The sequence below is a fragment of the Ranitomeya imitator genome, chromosome 6, assembly GCF_032444005.1.
Source record: "Ranitomeya imitator isolate aRanImi1 chromosome 6, aRanImi1.pri, whole genome shotgun sequence".
NCBI lineage: Eukaryota > Metazoa > Chordata > Amphibia > Anura > Dendrobatidae > Ranitomeya > Ranitomeya imitator.
The window spans coordinates 22,474,205-22,487,260 of record NC_091287.1 but is presented as its reverse complement, the minus strand read 5'-3'; positions in this window follow the sequence as shown (position 1 = coordinate 22,487,260).

Below are 13,056 nucleotides of genomic sequence, written 5' to 3'. Positions count from 1 at the left end.
ATGCCTATGCAGAGAGCAGCAGTTGACAAATTAATCTTGATTGCTGCACTCTGCGTAGGAACCTGAGACGTCAAAGCAGCTTTATTCCTCTAGATTGCTTGTTGGCTGAGTGGTCAATCACGGCACAAGAAGAAGTGGCGAAAAGGAGTGAACTTTTGCTCCATCATAGGATATGGCGCCAGAGGTAACCTCCCCTGTGGCCCTCCCCATGCTGCGCCACTAAACTTTTTAGTACTTTGCAGAGCATGAAGCTTTAAAGATGAGATTAACTCTCCAGGGTGGACCACTCTCTATCAATTGAAGTTGTTTCCCGTTGCATTTGCCGCAAGAAAAAACATCTACAACTAACTACCGTGTGTTGAATTTAGGCTATCGATTCCAGGAGACATTAATGGACTTGAACAATAGTGCCACCTATTGGAAGTGGAAATCCTAAAAGTCAATATCGACCCTTTAACGAGCCTTGCCACATGACTTAGGATAAAAGCCAAAGCAGAATCTCAATTTTCAGATACGTGTTTCAAGAAGTTGCCCCTCATCAGTGAGGGCAAAGCATTCAATTTGATTCGGCTGTATGAGAGGGCACTGACTGGGGTTTAAGGGGTAACATTTTTCCCTGTGGAGCGTGACATGCCTGACATGCCAGGATAAGGAGACTTAAAGGCCATGCAATGATCCTCTGGGAAATTAAATATGCAAATTGCCTCTTAAGAGAGGAACAGGACTTGAACTCTAGTGTCCTCTCATACACACAAATCAGATCTCATGTTTTGCACTGATGAGGGGCAACACCCCGAAACATGTGTCTGAAAATTGAGATTCTGGTTGGGCTTGTATCCTAAGTCAAGACATGTGAAAAGGTCGATATCGACTTTTAGGATTGCTACTTCCAATAGGTGACACTAGAGTCTAGGTCCTCTTCTTCTCTGAAAAGGCAATTTACATATTTCACTTCTCAGAGAAGTATTGCTTGGCTTATAAGTCTCCTCATCCTGGATTATCAGTCTCCACAAGAAGAAACGTTAACCCTTAGACCACACTTGCATTAATGATGAACCCACCATGGGGTCAAGGCCAAGCCAAAGTTATACGGAACTAGTAGAAAGGGCTTCTACTAAAGAAAGAAAAGTTTCCTGGAAGACTATGAGGCATGATAAGACGTTCTAATTTACAAAATGTCTAAAGTTTACCGTAACTTGTAAATGAGACCTTGATGATTATGTAAAGTGCCATTTCGGAGCATGATTGCTTTTAAAGTTGTGTTTTTGTAACAATGTATACCATTAGGAATGCAGAAGAGGTAAATTAAAATAATAACAATTTCGCGTTAAGAAGTCGCAAATTTCTTTAAAAGCAAGTTGTAATATTATATTTACAGTATAATCTAGGCAGATGAAGTGAATCAGGCAGTAAGTGAGTGCAGAGGAGGAGAGGGCACAGCCTGCCGTCTCCTCCGATCACCCCGGAGCGGTGAATCCCTCTCCTCGCTGTCTCTCAGTTATTAATTATCAAGCCATTACCTTTACACCCTTTTAGTAATTAATTCCGAAGAATGAGTCAAGTCATTTGTCAGATGAAATCACTTATAACTCTTAGTCATTTTAGTGGATTTTCTATATGGGGTCACAAATAGGATCATTATCGTGCTAGATCTTGCAACCTAAGACTAATGACCTTGGGGTTTGCCCTTGAACAAATTCCCTTAACCTGTACTAATAATGAAGTTACTGTACTGGTTTTTGCCACCCAATAACATAAAGGGATGGAACCAACCAGAGTTGGGCCACTCTCTACAGTGGCCCCATAGCAGCCGCATGGTCGGCCTTTATGATAGGTATGACCTTGGAGCAGGTTGTCCAGTTTTGGTGGATTCATATAATGTAAGTTTGTCCCCCACCTCCCTACAAGAAGCTCATAAGCTCATTGATGCTCGGAGCTTCTTCATAAATGGAACAACAATGTCTAACCATGATAGAGGACATATTGGTCCATTAAGAACCCGCAGTCCATTTTACCTTCTCATTTCCATTTTTCTTAGGACCAACCAAGTTATAAAGGAACATTGTATCTGTATGAAGTTATGACATAGTTCTAGTAAGTGCAACACCTTTATCATTACGGAGGGTCTAGATATTGGGTAATGCTTGTTGCCCCTTCTGCCAAAAAGCCTTCTCTACTTTATTAGTTCTTCGGCCACTTTCCTTGGAGGATGTCCTCCAACAATTACAAAGTTAAAGAACATCCTAATCATTTTCTATAACTTCCAATAGCTGGTAAGCGCTGTTAAAGGGTTTGTCTTACAAAAGGCTTTTCTAGGACCTTCACTTATCTCTAGACTGAGGAATCCCGATTCTGGAAATAGGTGCAGGTAACTGATTGGAAAATCACTTCTATCAAACATTTATTGCATATCCTATGGATATAGTAAATATAATGGCTGAAAATTAATTATTCTCTTTATATTGAGTTAACTTTGGATTCCGGAACCTTAGTCGGGTTTTGACCATATGAATATTTAGTGTGTATTTTAATAAGTCTATTAAGATATACAAGCAAAATTCCTGTAGTCTCAGGAGGAATAAAAGTACAGAATGAGCACAAGAACCTGTCTTTCCCACCTTAAGGGGTTATTCTCTTCTGCAGGAGAGCACTTGTCCCCTGCCTCCCAGGGAACGGTGCACTCCTGATGATTTTCAGTTTAGAACAGCAGCGCAGCTGTCAGGACTTGAACCCAGCAGCTCTTATGCCCCAGGCGGTGGCTCTTTCCTCTGAGCTATTTAGCTTTCTAGACAGTTCCATCTAACCCACATACTTGCACCTGTGTAGTTTCTGATTGTCTCCACCCTGAGTTCCTGATTGTCTCCACCCTGATTGAACACCCTATTTAAACCTGGCATAGCACTCCTTCCTTGCGATATTATTGAGCTACCAGCCTCTAGTCTAGGAGTTCAGGGGCGCTAACATTGGCCAGATTGAGTAATCTGGAGCAGAGATTGTAATCTGTATTGAAAAGAGTTATCAAGCGTGCGCTCTTTGCCTACAAATCTGGCCACATCTCATAGACTGCAGAGGAGGCTGGTAACCTAAGCAACGAGCAACATACAATTAAAAATCTCTTCATTCTTCCGGACGGAATAGATTTTTTATGAGAGGTAAATTGCAAAGTTACTTGTTTTTATAAACACTTTGTAATTTTACTCATTAAAGAAGTTAACAAAACTCCTTCAAGGACCTAGGAAGCCAAGCAGACTCTGACCATGGTACCTTCTGAATACAGATGCTTCTCAAAAAATTAGCATATCATCAAAAAGTTAATTTATTTCATTTCTTCAATATAAAAAGTGAAACTCACATATTATAAAGAGTCATTACACAGAGTGTTTATTTCTGTTAATGTTGATGATTATGGCTTACAGCCAATGAAAACCCAAAAGTCATCATCTCTCTCTTGTAGAGTGTAAGATCCTATGGTCAGCGGGGTCCTCTCTGTCCGGTAGCGTGTAAGCTGTTATGGTTAGTGGGGTCCTCTCTCTCCTGTAGAGTGTAAGCTCTTATGGTCAGCGGCGTCCTCTCTCCTGTAGAGTGTAAACTCTTATGGTCAGCGGCGTCCTCTCTCCTGTAGAGTGTAAGCTCTTGTGGTCAGTGATGTCCTCTCTCTCCTGTAGAGTGTAAGCTCTTAGGGTCAGCGGGGTCCTCTCTCTCCTGTAGAGTGTAAGCTCTTATGGTCAGCGGGGTCCTCTCTCTCTCTCTCTCCTGTAGAGTGTAAGCTCTTATGGTCAGTGGGGTCCTCTCTCTCCTGTAGAGTGTAAGCTCTTATGGTCAGTGGGGTCCTCTCTCTCCTGTAGAGTGTAAGCTCTTATGGTCAGTGGGGTCCTCTCTCTCCTGTAGAGTGTAAGCTCTTAGGGTCAGCGGGGTCCTCTCTCTCCTGTAGAGTGTAAGCTCTTATGGTCAGCGGGGTCCTCTCTCTCTCTCTCTCTCTCCTGTAGAGTGTAAGCTCTTATGGTCAGTGGGATCCTCTCTCTCCTGTAGAGTGTAAGCTCTTATAGTCAGTCGGATCCTCTCTCTCCTGTAGAGTGTAAGCTCTTATCGTCAGTAGGGTCCTCTCTCTCTCCTGTAGAGTTTAAGCTCTTATGGTCAGTGGGATCCTCTCTCTCTCCTGTAGAGTGTAAGCTCTTATAGTAAGTGGGGTCCTCTCTCCTGTAGAGTGTAAGCTCTTATAGTCAGTCGGATCCTCTCTCTCCTGTAGAGTGTAAGCTCTTATGCTCAGTAGGGTCCTCTCTCTCTCTCCTGTAGAGTGTAAGCTCTTATGGTCAGTGGGATCCTCTCTCTCTCCTGTAGAGTGTAAGCTCTTATGGTCAGTGGAGTCCTCTCTCTCTCTCCTGTAGAGTGTAAGCTCTTATGGTCAGTGGGATCCTCTCTCTCTCCTGTAGAGTGTAAGCTCTTATGGTCAGTGGGGTCCTCTCTCTCTCCTGTAGAGTGTAAGCTCTTATGGTCAGTGGGGTCATCTCTCTCTCCTGTAGAGTGTAAGATCTTATGGTCAGTGGGGTCCTCTCTCTCCTGTAGAGAGTAAGCTCTTATGGTCAGTGGGATCCTCTCTCTCTCCTGTAGAGTGTAAGATCTTATGGTCAGTGGGGTCCTCTCTCTCCTGTAGAGTGTAAGCTCTTATGGTCAGTGGGATCCTCTCTCTCCTGCAGAGTGTAAGCTCTTATGGTCAGTGGGGTCCTCTCTCTCCTGTAGAGTGTAAGCTCTTATGGTCAGTGGGGTCCTCTCTCTCTCCTGTAGAGTGTAAGCTCTTATGGTCAGTGGGGTCCTCTCTCTCCTGTAGAGTGTAAGCTCTTATGGTCAGTGGGATCCTCTCTCTCTCCTGTAGAGTGTAAGCTCTTATGGTCAGTGGGGTCCTCTCTCTCTCCTGTAGAGTGTAAGCTCTTATGGGCAGTGGGGTCCTCTCTCTCCTGTAGAGTGTAAGATCTTATGGTCAGTGGGGTCTTCTCTCTCCTGTAGAGTGTAAGATCTTATGGTCAGTGGGGTCCTCTCTCTCTCCTGTAGAGTGTAAGCTCTTATGGTCAGTGAGGTCCTCTCTCTCCTGTAGAGTGTAAGCTCTTATGGTCAGTGGGGTCCTCTCTCTCCTGTAGAGTGTAAGATCTTATGGTCAGTGGGGTCCTCTCTCTCTCCTGTAGAGTGTAAGATCTTATGGTCAGTGGGGTCCTCTCTCTCATGTAGAGTGTAAGCTCTTATAGTCAGTCGGATCCTCTCTCTCCTGTAGAGTGTTAGCTCTTATGGTCAGTGGGGTCCTCTCTCTCCTGTAGAGTGTAAGCTGTTATGGTCAGCGGGGTCCTCTCTCTCCTGTAGAGTGTAAGATCTTATGGTCAGTGGGGTCCTCTCTCTCTCCTGTAGAGTGTAAGATCTTATGGTCAGTGGGGTCCTCTCTCTCATGTAGAGTGTAAGCTCTTATAGTCAGTCGGATCCTCTCTCTCCTGTAGAGTGTAAGCTCTTATGGTCAGTGGGGTCCTCTCTCCTGTAGAGTGTAAGCTCTTATGGTCAGTAGGGTCCTCTCTCTCCTGTAGAGTGTAAGCTCTTATGGTCAGTAGGGTCCTCTCTCTCCTGTAGAGTGTAAGCTCTTATAGTCGGTGGGGTCCTTTCTCTACTGTAGAGTCTAAGCTCTTATGGTCAGCCGGGTCCTCTGTCTCCGGTAGAGTGTAAGCTCTTATGGTCAGTGGGGTCCTCTCTCTCTCCTGTAGAGTGTAAGCTCTTATGGTCAGTGGGGTCCTCTCTCTCTCCTGTAGAGTGTAAGCTCTTATGATCAGCGGGGTCCTCTCTCTCCTGTAGAGTGTAAGCTCTTATGGTCAGTGGGGTCCTCTCTCTCTCCTGTAGAGTGCAAGCTCTTAGTCAGTGGGGTTCTCTCTCCTGTAGAGTGTAAGCTCTTATGGTCAGCGGGGTCCTCTCTCTCCTGTACAGTGTAAGCTCTTATGGTCAGCGGGGTCCTCTCTCTCCTGTACAGTGTAAGCTCTTATGGTCAGTTAGGACCTCTCTCTCCTGTAGAGTGTAAGCTCTTATGGTCAGCGGGGTCCTCTCTCTCCTGTACAGTGTAAGCTGTTATGGTCAGCGGGGTCCTCTCTCTCCTGTAGAGTGTAATATCTTATGGTCAGTGGGGTCCTCTCTCTCTCCTGTAGAGTGTAAGCTCTTATGATCAGCGGGGTCCTCTCTCTCCTGTAGAGTGTAATCTCTTATGGTCAGCGGGGTCCTCTCTCTCTCCTGTAGAGTGTAAGCTCTTATGGTCAGTGGGGTCCTCTCTCTCCTGTAGAGTGTAAGCTCTTATTTTCAGTGGGGTCCTCTCTCTTTGTAGAGTGTAAGCTCTTATGGTCAGCGGGGTCCTCTCTCCTGTAGAGTGTAAGCTCTTATGGTCAGCGGGGTCCTCTCTCTCCTGTACAGTGTAAGCTCTTATGGTCAGTGGGGTCCTCTCTCTCCTGTAAAGTGTAAGCTCTTATGGTCAGTGGGGTACTCGGTCTCTCCTGTAGAGTGTAAGCTCTTATGGTCAGTGGGGTCCTCTCTCTCTCCTGTAGAGTGTAAGCTCTTATGGTCAGCCGGGTCCTCTGTCTCCTGTAGAGTGCAAGCTCTTAGTCAGTGGGGTTCTCTCTCGTCAACCCCATGTGCATTTTATGAGCAATTACAAGCTTTCCAGTATTGAAATTCGTGCAAATTTATTCACTACAAATCACATTTTGGGGGATAATTCAAAGAAGACGGCAAATTCAAATTTCAAATGATCCACTTCTCTCTAATACTCACCTCTCCTCAGTTCATCCTTCACTTATTCGGCTGCTATATCTCCCCACCTGGTCCTTTCCCTGCTCCTCTTGATAGTTTTTTCAGTTTTTCAGTCTTTGCATTGCCACTGATCTGCCCCGAAATCAATGATCTGCGTCTTGCTCCATGTGACCGCTGGATGAAGAAGGCTGAGGACGAGAAAGCTAAGGATTAAACAGAGAACTGTGGTGGAGGGACTGGTGAGGTTAAGGCCGAGGAGGGTTGAATGCAAATTTGATAGGTTGATTTTTAACTCTCCCAGTAGATTCTATTTGCATTACATTTTTTTTATGCAAAAAGAATCTGCCAAAACGAAGATTTGTTTAACTCTAGTCGCGTGTGGGAATAACCATTCAATCCAGCTCTGGTTAGTCCAAAAAGCATAATTTAAGGGTGCAAAATAAATTGGAGCAGGAAAACAACCTAAAACTTGATTGTATTACGTGCGTAAAACACAAGACTTGACTTCTATATCCAGGGTGGTCTATGACAGTCAGTAAGTCCGACGATACCAAAAAAGTAAAGATATGGATATGCCATCAATGACTTTGGAGTTAAAACTTGTCTAATGATAATGAAGACTGTCCCAAATTCAGAAGTTGGAGTGGTGATCAGCTATCTTCCCATTGATAGCAGAATTCTTGGATATACCAGTGTCAGACTGGCCAGCGTCTTCTGTAACTATCGGCTTTCTTCTGAGGCTGCAACATCTGCCGATTATTGGCAAAGTCTAAGCATGTGGCAACTTGAAAACTGCAAATGAACTTAGTGATCCTTCCGATTAATGGGGTTTACATAGATCGGATATCAATGACGAATCCTATTAATAAGTCATCATCAACGTCTCTTCTGTGATTGTGTCCTCAACCAAACAATGGCAACATTGGGAACACCTTGAGTAGCGCCATGAAAGGACTTGCACGTCTTACAGAATTCACATTAGCAGAGCAAAGGAAAACATAACGGAAGAATTTCAGACTAAGAGGTCACTAAAAGATTTGTGATGTCCCCGGAGACCTCATTCATATTCACAAAATTAGTTTTCAGCCAATTGGTATTCAAGAGCTATATCGAGATCAAGGTGCGAGACTGAACTTCATCGTAAGTTACTGACAAAGATCTCACCTCATCCAGACTCGTGAATTCATGGATTTTCCACAGCGAACTGGCAGGGGAGGTTTTTTTTTTTTCTTGCTTTCTGCATTGTTCTGGAAGTCAAAGTTCTTAAAACTCAAGTTAATAGCATTACAAGGTGAAGTTCCTTGGCAGCGGATGCCTTGGCTATGGGATATCCTTGGTTATGGACAGTGGATGTCTTATAAAAGGTGCAAAATTACTTCCATGATACATTTGGTGTCTTTTTGTAATTGAAAAAAAATGTAGCAACCTTGAAATTAGTCATTAGTTCTATTGTTTTGTGTATGCGGATTTGCGTGTGTCCATGGTTACTGACTCGTTACATTGTTTAGCATACTCCTACAAGTATTATTCTTGCCATTTTGCTTCAAGCTTTTGATGTCTCTCGGAGAGTACAAGCAAAGTCAAAAAGAGGAAAGTTACTCACAAGCGCAAAATCAGAAAGTTTGTTTGCATACTTACAAACTTTTGGCAACCTGCCTCTGGGAGATTCTTGAGGACTGAATAATGTTTAATTTGACCCCTGAACAGTTATCACCCACTCCATGCCCTTCCACACCCCATTTCCAACCCCCTAAACTTGCATTTGAGCAGAGTCTGCACAATAAATGCTGAGGAACAGCGGATTTCAAGAGAATCTGGAGAGTTTTAGCAGGTGCAACGGTTGATTTGTCAACTTTTCAGGATGTTTATCTTTTCAGGAGAGATGGAAAGAAAGTTTTATTTGTCTGCAACCATGATCACATATAGGGCAGTAGTAGAGTTTAATTCTTTAAGATTTAGATTATTGTGCACATGACAGTTTCTTCAGGCAGATACTGCTCCAAAAAAACCCTGAAAAAGTGTGAAACATTCAAAAGAATGAATGTAAAAACTACTTGCTGTTCATATGTTAAGTCTTCGGAGCTTCTTTTCAGCTTTCCAAAGATACAAAATGGTTAAAAGAAGTGACCTTACCATTCTTCATGTGTTTTCTGCTTTAAAGATGCTCTATCCTTTCCATTACAAGTCAATGGTAAGGCTGAAAAGCCTCCCAATATTTCCATGAGGGTTCTGCCAGCTTCGAAAACTGATAGCGTTGTTTCACTGTTGAAAGGTGTGGGGGAAAAAAGCTAAAAAGATTTGCACAAAAAAACGAAGGAAAAACATGAAAAGAAACCCAAATGGTGCTCAAAAATATTGAAAGTGCTCATGAAACAGTCAAAAAATGTTAAAAGACAAAAGGGAAAAAAAAGCCTCAGTTGGCTGAAGCGTCTACTTTTTGAAAAATTTTGAGTGTTCATGTGGCGCCCCAGGGTCCTGGTCGTCACAGTGGTATTGCTTTCCTCTCGGGGAGAGTGATGCTACATTTGGAGGCAAAGAAGGATAACTGCATCCAGGTATCACCAACATGCAACACATTTCACACTCCAGACCACTAGGGGGAGCTTCTGCTCCTATTTATTAGGTCGCTATCTATATTATATATATATATAGATTCAAGATTCAAAGAAGCTTTATTGGCAGGACCAAATACACATCAGTTTTGCCAAAGCAAGTGTATAGAGGCAATAGGGATAGGGACTGAGGGGATGTTGGGTAGGAGCTGTGGGGGGAGGTGGATGGGGCAGATCCAGGTTGGGGGCTATAGTCCATGGCATAGGGGAGGTGGATGGGGCAGATCCAGGTTGGGGGCTATAGTCCATGGCATAGGGGAGGTGGATGGGGCAGGTTCAGGTTGGGGGCTATAGTCCATGGCATAGGGGAGGTGGATGGGGCAGGTCCATTGTGGGGGCTATAGTCCATGGCATAGGGGAGGTGGATGGGGCAGGTCCAGGTTGGGGGCTATAGTCCATGGCATCATAGTTCTCTTTCTCGCAGTCTATGACATTCGCTCACATACCGCGCTGCTATCTCCACTGCTTTCTCTTCTTCTCCCAGCAAGATATATGTTTTTTCTTCCTCCTTCATGGTGATGAAGTCTGGGAAGAGATGTGAGAGTCTCCTGAAGTGAGTGTCCCTCACTGCTGAGTATTTGGAGCAGTGTAGCAGGAAGTGGGTTTCGTCCTCTATGGCCTCCTGATCACATATATACACACTGTGTATATATACACTCTCTCTGTCTCTCTCTCTCTCTCTCTCTCTATATATATATATATACACACTGTATATATATATAACTTGGAGTCTGTAGGGAGAGATAGAAAGTTCCAGACAGTAGTCTGAGGTGGACAGAGGGTCCAAGGGGCTGCGCATGCCCTCATAGCTGCAGCTCCCAAAAAGACATTCAGATGGCAGAATTGTATTGCAGCGAGTGTGAAGGAAGTCGTAGTAAAGGAGAGGATACCAGAAGGGGACCAGCCTCCTTCTGAGGCGCAGAAGCCCGGTAGCCGGAACACCGAGGGAGAAAGGACCTTTATGCTTTACTCCAGAGACCGGCAGGACAGCTAATGCCAGGTTACCTGTCCGCCCTACACCCAGGAGGCATGGTGACACCTACAGAGCTGGGTTATCTAAGAGACCCTATAAAAAGGCTCAAGTCACCAGTCATACGGGTATTGTCCTATCCTATATGAGGGACAGAGAGAGCGAAACATCGCATCTGTGAGACCCTTATGTGAAACCATAGGCAATAAGGGACTACACCACCGCAGCGAGAAGGAAGGCTACTGATATCCACCTGGATAAAGGAACTTTGGACTTGTCTCCAAACCGGCCGGACTCTGCCTGCCCTGTGATCTGGTGCCCTGGACTGTGGATGCTGAAGTCTTCAGTAAAGGTAAAGAGACTGCAACCTTGTGTCCTTGTTCTTCTCTACACCTCTCACGATATCACTATCTACACACCGGGAGCACTGGCGACATACTTCACCTGTGGGAAGGTACACCATCTAGCTGTCTTAACATCACCCCAGCGGACCCCTAAGCAGTGTCGGTCACCCTGACCGAATACCACAGGTGGCGTCATGAACATTCCCCTTAAAGACCTTTCCCTTTTACACGGACGTCCCAGGGCCACGGACCGGGTCAGCCACCATGACATCCCCCTGTGAAATGCAGGACCCGGCACCGAGTACCCCACATCCCCATGGGGGCGATCCATTCACCTTCTTGAAAATGAAATTGTGTGCACATACCCTTAGGGTCAGCTCAAGATATTCACAAGGTTTACTTTGAGAGTGGAGAACAACCTGAAGAAAGGACTTCTACACAGATGAATGAGGAGACAACGCTCTGCAAGCCCTAATTCTCATCTAGCCATAAAACCAATTAATTAAAACTTTTTTTTATCCTAGATGTGTTTCAACCTACGTAATTGTCAATTTAGTTGATACAATTTTCTATTTTTTTTTAATCTGTGACATGACATGGGCCCTTCTCGCCGTACTGAACATAATGGGCCAGGACAGTTGTCGTCAAGAAGCTGCATGTTCTGCTTTTATTGTGTAGACACCTTTGATTTGATTTCTTCCAGAAAGTAAAATCTTGATAGACCAAGGTAGAAGGATCTTCACCAGACCAGACCAAAATGCAGGAGTCAATCAATGGATGCAGCTTGAGAGATACCAATGGAGAAGTTCTGATGCGCTAAAGTGGCCTCCAAAAAAAAATTAGCCTCTTCATTTTTAGTATTGGTGGGGTCACAGAAGATGGACCTCACCAACCATAAAGTGATGTCATATCCTAGTGTTATGCCATCACTTTACTAGCTAGAAAAACCCCATTAGGCCATGCACCCATGTAGCACAAACGCTGTTAAGCTGTGTTTTTTTGAGCATGTTTTTACTCTATACGCTTCTATGGGGAGCTTGAAAACAATGCTTAAAATTTGCCAAAAAATGCATTAAGAAAAGTCGAAAATGAAGCCAAAAAGCAGCAAGAACGTAATAATTAGAGCGGATTACTCTAGTGTATTTTGGTGCGGAAATCGGCAGAAAAATATATTTTTTTTGCTTGTGGGAACATGGTCTTAATGTATCATCAACTTTGGGCATCAGCAGGAGTTTAGACTAATGAGGGAACTTTTTCTATTTGTGTTACAGAATCAAATCCTGGCTCTACAGCCTGACTCAAAATGTCGTGATCAGACTGTTACGCTTGTGTGATTTTGGCCTACACCTTTAAAGTGGTGCTGTGTTTATCGATATAAAAGGTAATTTTTGGGACCCAAAGTGAAAAGAGGCCAAATTAATCTCAAGAACTTGTTTCCATTCTTCTCACCTCCAGACAGGTCTCAATTTGTGGTGGGTAAAAGTATGATGGCCAAATACCTTAACCATGGATGCCACTGTAACGGTGGCTACCGGCCCCTCAGCTGCTACCCAGGCAGATAGTGCCTTGATTTGGGAAGCTCAATGGTAGAGTCTATAAAGCAGTGGTCTATAATTAAGGGGGAAAAAAGTTTGTTAGGGGGGGTAATCTAATTAGAAACATGTGCTGGGTTTCCACTGTGTAGGTGATAAATGCTAAATATGTAAGTTGACCGACCGCCGCTCTTCGTGGAGATTGGAGGTTGGATCTCACCATTCTAGAATGAATCGCTTATTCAGTGCATAGATGACCTTGCTTTTGGATGATACACCCCAATAAATTAATGGGGCTGCAAAATTAGCCACAATAATGGATGTGGAGCGGATTCTAAGGAGTCAAAATACTTTTTTTGTAATGCTGGACAACACCGCCACGCATTTCGGTGCATGAACATCAAATGCTTTTTGGTCTAGAATTATGTATGCCGTGCTCTTTTTTTTGGCCAGTTAACACACTCAAATTTGTCAAGTTTATGGTTTCCAAAAATTTGGACAGTTCTGGAAATTTATGACTGCTGGCAACTACGCTCACCTGGTTCCATCAAGGACACGATGATATGACATGTGACAGCTGAAGGCAGCGATTGGCAGCAGCGGTCACACGTGACATCAATGTCATCCTCTCGGCTGGATGAACACAGACTGTGGGAAAGTTAACACTGAGAAAATATCTAATACTTTTAGTGTTTGTCCCAGGAGCTCAGCCATGTTCTCCGCTCTACCGCCTTACCGTCCTGTGTGCAGCTCTAAGACAACTGGCTGCAGCAGAGCAAAAATTTTGCAAAGTTCTGTACATTTAGTCAAGAAGTCAACCAGGTAAGTATGGA